Source organism: Cucurbita pepo, chromosome LG02, assembly GCF_002806865.2.
Source record: "Cucurbita pepo subsp. pepo cultivar mu-cu-16 chromosome LG02, ASM280686v2, whole genome shotgun sequence".
NCBI lineage: Eukaryota > Viridiplantae > Streptophyta > Magnoliopsida > Cucurbitales > Cucurbitaceae > Cucurbita > Cucurbita pepo.
The window spans coordinates 7558277-7566824 of record NC_036639.1 but is presented as its reverse complement, the minus strand read 5'-3'; positions in this window follow the sequence as shown (position 1 = coordinate 7566824).

Here is an 8548-nt window from a genome sequence, read left to right as displayed (position 1 = left end):
GCAAGCCATTCCTCCTCAGTGAGGAGTAGACGACCCTCCTTGTCGACAGCTGAAATGGTATTTTTCTTCCGCTGCTCGACGTTACGCAGTCTTCCGGTCACCTCTTCCACCGTTAGGTCATTCACGTCAAGCAATGTCTCGATTGAAATTGCAACTTGCTCGAGGTGATCGGGGACGACCTGCAGCATCTTCTTCACGATTTCTGTCTCGCTGATGCTGCCACCGAGTGTGGTGATGCTGTTGGCGAGCCCCGTGATTCGCATTGAAAAATCATTGACAGATTCACCGTCCTTAAAGCGGATCTCCGAGAGCTCCTTCCACAGCTGCTCGAGATGTTGGATTCCCGCACTCGCTGTACACCGACCCGACGGGATTTAATTCCCTCCCAGGCCGGCGCTTGGTGGAGAGAGATGCCAGCATCTCTGGGGGCACAGATCGTAATATGGCGGCGAACGCCAGTCGATCCTCTCGATACTCCATAACCCTTGCGCCTGTAGGTTGACGCGCATCAACAAGGTCCACTCGTTATAGTTGGATCTTGTCAATATCGGATACTGAACGACGGCAGTCGTTGTCTCCCTGATCACTCGCTCAACGACACCTCGACGCCCGTCATCACGACGTCGACCTCTACGTGGTGGTGATGGAGATGCTGGCACTTGGCGGCGGTNGTGATGCTGTTGGCGAGCCCCGTGATTCGCATTGAAAAATCATTGACAGATTCACCGTCCTTAAAGCGGATCTCCGAGAGCTCCTTCCACAGCTGCTCGAGATGTTGGATTCCCGCACTCGCTGTACACCGACCCGACGGGATTTAATTCCCTCCCAGGCCGGCGCTTGGTGGAGAGAGATGCCAGCATCTCTGGGGGCACAGATCGTAATATGGCGGCGAACGCCAGTCGATCCTCTCGATACTCCATAACCCTTGCGCCTGTAGGTTGACGCGCATCAACAAGGTCCACTCGTTATAGTTGGATCTTGTCAATATCGGATACTGAACGACGGCAGTCGTTGTCTCCCTGATCACTCGCTCAACGACACCTCGACGCCCGTCATCACGACGTCGACCTCTACGTGGTGGTGATGGAGATGCTGGCACTTGGCGGCGGTGTGGAGGAGTGAGCGAGCCTGCTCGGGATGGAGGACCCCACGATGTGCTTATTTTTGCACTTTGCATTTTCTTCTACTCAAACCTGAGATCTGTGTGTTGTTTGGTCGACACTCTAACCACTTGAGCTATTCAACTTGATTGTTGATAGGATGGCTCCTCCGCAATGATATACACCGATGGCTTCAACTTGGCTCTGATACCACTTGTTGGATTTCGATAATCGCCAGGGAAATCCTTTCTTTTCGGTGAAAGAAAAATGTCGACAGGAGGTTGTTGGAAGAAAAATAAAATGCGTAAAATAAGAAGGTCTGAAAGTTTGACTGCTCTTCAAAATCAGGTTGTTAAATCTTCTGAAGAGATCTCCTATTTAAATATAACATATCCTAAAAATGGGTGGAGAGTGGCCAACTGAATCTGTGCCACTTCCTAGAAAATTGCCGTCTAAGAATTAGCTAATCCATTCGACGTGTTTGTCAAATGGTCAAATGGAGAATTAAATGTAAACGTGTGAATCTAAATAAGGAAAAACAAAGGTTTTATCTAATAGGCCTTAGGCCCTTTCTTTGTCTGGGCGGGGGTGGATGCATGGTACTTTCCCACACATGGCCCACGTGCGTGACTGTGGGCCCACTAGGCGAGTTCGCATGCGAACTCCCTGGGCCTGGCTTGGTCGGGTATGTATGACATACAATACCGGACGCCACGGAAAAGGAGGGCCTGCATGATATCGTGGCGAACACAATATCGAATGTACTCGTCCATACCATCAGTAGCATAACGAGGGAGTACCATCAGTAGCATAACGAGGGAGTATCCCATGTACATAACCATAGCGTGCATAAGGTCCTTAAGGTTTACCTCCATGGCATTATACATACAACGTTCCATCCCCTCACCGCATTACATAGCATAACTGGTTTAACATTGAGTAAGCATATCGTAGCATACTAGTCATCACATTCATGGCATGCGGGGTTCTCATTACAATCATGACATATCAATCAAGCTCATACATACAGGGTAGCAAACCGTGTCACAAACATCACATACATAAACATGGCATACATAGCATTTCACTGCAAGAAACATATAACATAGCGTACTTCAACAACACACATGGTGCATGCAAGGGCCACAGGGCACGCACCAACATACATACATAACTAACGCCAACAGTAAGGTTACTTACCTCCTTGGCCTTGTCCGAAGTCACTCACCACGCTAACCCCGGCGCCTAACTACCTCCTATAAGACAACATGATATACTTAGAGTCATTTCACAACTAGCTCTTATGCCTAGTTACCAAGGTACGACTCTATCACAAACTGTTCTATCAAAATGGAGTTTTATTGATCTCAGATGGTTGAAACAAGGGTGGGAATGGCTCCAGAAGGGTCGAAAACCTAGGAATCCATATATTGTACGTATGTCGAGCCTGCTAAGCCGCGCCGCCAAGTCGACCTAGCCGAGCCGGGAGTGCAACGAAGCCGCCGACAACGCCGAAATCGATGGGCTGCGAAGGACACTGACGGCGAAGAGTTCCTGGATGCGTCTCTGGGTTGGGCCGAAAGGAAACGAAGGCCAATGGTGGTGTCCGAGCGCGGCCTGTATGCTGACCGAGACGAACTCGCGGAATGCCGAAGGGTCAACCCGCGGCCGTCGCTTCGTCTTCCTCGCCCGAAAGCCTCGACAACCCTAATCAAAGAACTCGACTACTGTCGCCGGTGGAATGGTCGTCGTCCGTCCATCTGCCTCTGGTGGCGCGTCTATCCCTCCCTGCCCGACGTACCCTGGCGCCAATTTGCTCCTATCTAAGGACTCACAGAAGTCTGTAGTCTCGAGACATTTTCGATTCCTCACCTGAACCTTTCGTCTCCTCCCTCACAGGTACGACAGTGGCTCAAAAAGAAAGGACGACTACTAAGGTAGCTAGGGTCTAACATGGGCACTCAAGGAATTAATACGCCCTTGTTGGCAAGGCATGNTTTTTTTTTTTTTTTTTTGCCTTTTTGAAACCCTTATCGTTACATAACCCTCCCACTACGTCGAGGCTAATGTCTTTTGACTGAGGAAATCGACATTAGTGAGAGAAAATTGTTGACGGAGGAAAAATAGCAGAAGAAAATTTGTTAGAAGAAGAATGAAAACAAAAAGCTTAAGAAAATAACAGAGAACCAAACTTGGGATTTGACTTTGTTGAAAAATAATTGTTTCTCGTTTAATTAGACTATTTAAAACCAATTAAATCCTAAACATGGCATGACCAACAAATCTTACACATAAAGATTCCCAAATGGCTAGCTAAGAATATGTTTTTCCGTATGCGTCAATACAGATTACCTACAAACAAGATTCAACTAAGTAATTTTAAGGGAAACGTGAATAACCTAAATAAAGAAACCACAGGCTTTTATGTAACAATATCCTCATAAAACTTGTGGTATATCTACCTTATTATTTGAACTCCGATCTTTGAGCCAAGTTCCTCAAATTTTACCCGTGTCAAAGACTTGGTTAAAATGTCTCCAAGTTGATCCTCTGCTCGATGAAATCAATCTTGATAAGCCCCCAATCTGTCGAATATAATGAAACCTGATCTCTAGGTGCTTTCTCCGGTCGTGCAAAACTGAATTTTGTATCAGGGAGATCGTAGCTTTGTTGTCCACGTAAAGCATTGGTGAATTGCCTTCTCTTCCGATGAGTTCTTCTATCAGCCGCGCAAACCAGGCCCCCTATGTTGCCATCGCCGAAGCGGCGATGTACTCTTCTTCGCAAGAAGACAAAGCTACTATCTTTTGTTTAGTTGATTGCCAGCAGATTGCGCCGCTTGAGAGGAAGTAAATCATTCTGCTAGTGCTCTTACGATCATCAACGTGAACGGCCATGTCACTATGACTGTAGTCGACCAGCTCAAGCTTCTCCTTTCCTCTTCGTGCACAGTATCTCACACACCAGCCTCTAATTCCAGCCACATAGGGCAGGATGTGCTTGATAGTCACAAGATGCTCCTCCCTAGGTGCTTCCATGAACCTACTCACGTATCCAACGGAATAAGCGAGGTCAGAGCATGCGTTTACTAGATAGCGCAAGCTCCCAACAATGCTGCCGTAATTGGTGGCGTCGATTGCCGTCATAATGCCGGCCTTACTTAGCTAGGTAAATACAGACAAAACCTTTGTGTTTTCTTGATACACTTTTGGTGTTATTCTTTTTCAAACCTTGCTTTAGGTTTGATGTTTAAACCGATTCATTGAATTAGTTTTGATCAAGCTAATTCTGGAGTGAATTGTCTTGGTATCTAAGAGTGACCATCATAGATTCCAAGTTCGATCTAAGAGTCATTCATCTTCTAACCAGCTCTTGGTTGGAATCAATCCGTTAAGTTAGCTTTCTCTATGAACATTTTGCAAGGATTCTAGAAGGACCTCTAGCTTTGCAAATTCCAGCATTGTAGGCGCTTATCAGCTAGAGTTGGGCCTCCATTAGCGTCATTGTAAGATTACTGTCCGCTAGCCCAGCTGTATCCAGCAGCTTCTTCACGTACGCACTTTGGCAGATGGTGATGTCGGCAATACTCTGTTGCACTTCGATGTCGAGGTAGTAGCTGAGCACGCCGAGATCGCTCATCTTGAAGTTCTTTGACATCTCCCTCTTGAATCTTCCAAGAACTTTCATGTCGTCTCCAGTGATTATGAGGTCGTCGATGTACACTCCCACAATCAGCCGCTGCTCGCCATGGCCGTGCATGTACATGCCATGCTCAGAGACACAGCGCTTAAACGTCAGCGACAACTGGGTACTGTCGAGCTTTGCACTCCAGGCTCATGGTGCTTGCCAAAGCCCATAAAGTGCTTGGATGCAGTACCTTACTGAAATTGTTGTTGTCCAAGAAGCCAAGTGGTTGTCGGACGTAGACGATTTTCTTCAGCTCTCCGTTGAGGAAAGCGGACTTCACGTCCATGTGGTGGCTCCCAAGCGCAATGTGTGGCGATCGCCAGCAACAAGTGGACGGATTCTAACCTTGCCACCGGCGCGAATACCTCTTAGAAATCTACTCCTTGCTTCTGGACGTAGCCCTTTGCCACCAGACGGGCCTTATGCTTCACAACTTCTCCCTCTTCATTCCGCCTTAGTTTGAACACCCATTTGAGCCCCTATGGCTTGGTGTCCTAATGGCATATCCTCCAGACTCCACGTCTTGTTCTCAGTGATGGACGTCATCTCTTCCTGCATTACCTTCAGCCAGCACGAGCTCCTTTCTGCTTCGGCGAATGAGTTCAGTTCATCCGCACTGATGGCATGCAGTTCGGCCACCTCTTCTTCAAGCTCGCGTGCCGCCAGTCTCAGTGATTCACCTCCTACCAGTAGGTCTTCAATCCTTCGGTACCTGGCCGCCAGACCATCATCGTGATCAGCATCCAGCATCGAGTCCGCAATACGTGGTGTTGCGAACTCCACTAGTTTAGGGGGCGTAGCAGGAGTTGTGGTTGGTGTTGGCGTAGGCGTGCCTCGTGTAGCTGCTGGCGGCAGTGACAGTGCCCGATGTTGCGGTCCTCCTTCTCCCAGCTCGGTGACGAGGTATTCCACCGTGAATTGATTTAGATTTTGGTCCTCCTCAGTCACGTCGTTCCATTGCCAGAAGGTGTTCTTGTCGAAGACGACGTCACGCGACACATGAGCTCGCCGACCTTGCTCTCGGGTTGCCTCCGAGGACGCGTGATCTTCATGTACGCAACGCAATCGAACACTCGAAGATGATGTACCGCTAGCTTCATGTTGTATCAGACCTCGTGTGGTGTCTTCTCGTTGAGGCTTCGCGCATTGGCAACTGATTGAGGAGGTAGACGGCCGTCATGACCGCCTCTCCCTAGAACCTCTAGAGCATCCTGGCCGTCATCAGCAGTAACCTTGCCATCCCGACGATGGTCTAATTTTGGCGCTCCATCAGCACTCGTATCTTCTTCCCGCATTCGGCCTCCGCTCGCATTTGAATGCTCTTAATCGCCTCTGCCGCCTCACTTTTAGCTTGCAGTAGGATCAGCTACATGAAGAGGCTTTTGTCATCGACCAACAACAAGAAGAGGGTCTTACCGCCTGGGGTCGCTGACTTGATGGGCCTATAGATATTGTCATACATGAGTTCCAAAGGCTCACGGCATGGTAGGATGCCTAAGATGAAAAGGGGGTGCGCTTCTGCTTGTCGATGAGACACCCGTCGCACAGCCTGTTCACGCCTTCGATTGCTGGCAAACCATGCACCATCTCCTCCTTGTGTAGTTTTTGTAGAGTAGGAAAACTCAGGTGCCCATACCTTGCGTGCCACCTCAAAGCTAATTCTTCGGTCCTGGCCGAGAGACTGACCGGCTGCTCTATCTCGAACTCCAGGATGTAGAGGCGGTTTATCGTGCGCAGAACTTACGTGAGCAGTCGTCGTTGATCATTGCAGATCTTCAGTAGCCCATGCTTGAGTTGACCCAGGCTCACAACGAACAGGATGGTGTCATGCCCTTTGATCTCGACGATGAAGTCGTTGCCGAACTTTACCGTCCCGCGAATCCCCGAGTTGAGCTCAGAGAACGTAGACTTGGCCCTGGTCATATGGTTTGTTGCCCCTGTGTCAAGGACCCATCGTCGGTGCTCTTGCTGCTCGCCTCTTTCGCCAATTTGAGCGAACACTCTCTCCTCCTTCAGCTGAATCAGCTCCTCGGCCGGTGCCTTTGTCTCACCCAGCTGGAGCTCTTCCTTGGGATCTATCGACCCCTCACCGACGACGCTCATCGAAGCAGCTACGCCATCGGTTACTTCCATAGATTTGGAATCGGAATTGGAGACGTTGGATAAGACCGATGCGCTCACCATGAAAAGAGTCGGCTCTTCCCTCCTCGAATTGGGATTATGTCCCATGAGCCTTGTCCTTGTTCCTGAGCTTGCTACAACAATTCTTGCTCAGGTGGCCATTCTTCCCGCAGTTCGAGCACTAGATTGGCCTGCCATCAAAGACATTCTCAACTCTTAAGAAGAATGTGATTGACCAGAAGTGTCAGCTCCATCACCAACTCTTGTTGAAGGACCAGCCTGATCAACAACTCTTGTTGTTTTATCAGTAGTTTCTTTAGAAATCTCACTCAATACTAGTTTGCTGCGAGGCTGATGATTTCTTACGTGGTCTTCCTCTAAGAATGTAGCGTTTGTTGATACAAACACTTTATTTTCTTGAGGGTCATAAAACAGACCACCTTTCGTCTTTATGGGGTATCCTACAAATAGACATAATTTTGAACGACGTTCTAATTTCTTGAGATTTTGCACCAACACATGTTTTGAGCATCCCCAAATCTTGAAGTGACGTAAACTACATTTACGCCCTCTCCATAACTCATAAGGTTTTTCTGAAACACTCTTAGAAGGAACCATGTTCAAAATATATGCAGCAGTCTCCACCGCATGTCCCCAAAACGAATCAAGTAATTGAGCGAAATTCATCATAGACCGAACCATGTCTAACAGAGTTCTATTTCTCCTGTCTGATACACCGTTCTGTTGAGGTATACCAGGGGCTGAGAGTTGAGACGTTATTCCATGTTCTATCATATAGTCCTGGAATCTTAAGTCCATATACTCTCCACCTCGATCTGATCGAAGAGTTTTAATGGTTTTAGCTAATAGATTCTCAACCTCAGACTTGTACTCTCTAAAGTTTTCAAGAGCTTCGGACTTTCGATGCATTAGGTAAATATAGTCATACCTTGAATAATCATCAATAAAACTGATGAAATATTCATACTCTCCTCGTGCTTTGACATTTATTGGACCACAGAGGTCTGTATGCACGAGTTCTAAGGGTTCTTTGGCTCTATAACCTTTTTCGAAAAAATGTCGTTTAGTTATTTTACCCTCAAGAAAAGATTCACTTGAGGTAAAGAGTTGTCTTCTAACTCATTTAGAAGTCCTCTTTTAACCAATCTCTCAATCCTATTGAGATTAATGTGGCCTAGTCTTAAGTACCAAAGATAGGTATTAGGAGAAATCTTTTGTCGGTTATTTTGAGTTTCATCTGTTTTAAACATCTTGGTATTTAAAATAGTTTTTGTTTCGCTTGGTTTTAACATATATAAGTTGTTTTCTAGTTTTGCAAAACAAATATGATTATCTCTTTTGCAAATGAACACTTCATTTATTTCAAAAGATACTTTATACAACTGTTCTAATAAACAAGAGATAGATATTAGATTTCTTTTCAATCCAGGAACAAAAAGTACATTATCTAATAAAATGATTTTACCTCCAAAAAAACAACTTTAAATTTCCTACTGATCTTGCTGAGACAACCTCTCCTGCTCCAACCTTGAGTGTTATCTCGTCTTCAGCAAGCATTCTCCCGGAACTAGTTTCCTTAAAAAAAAAAAAAAAAAAAAAAAAAAAAAAAAAAAAAAAAA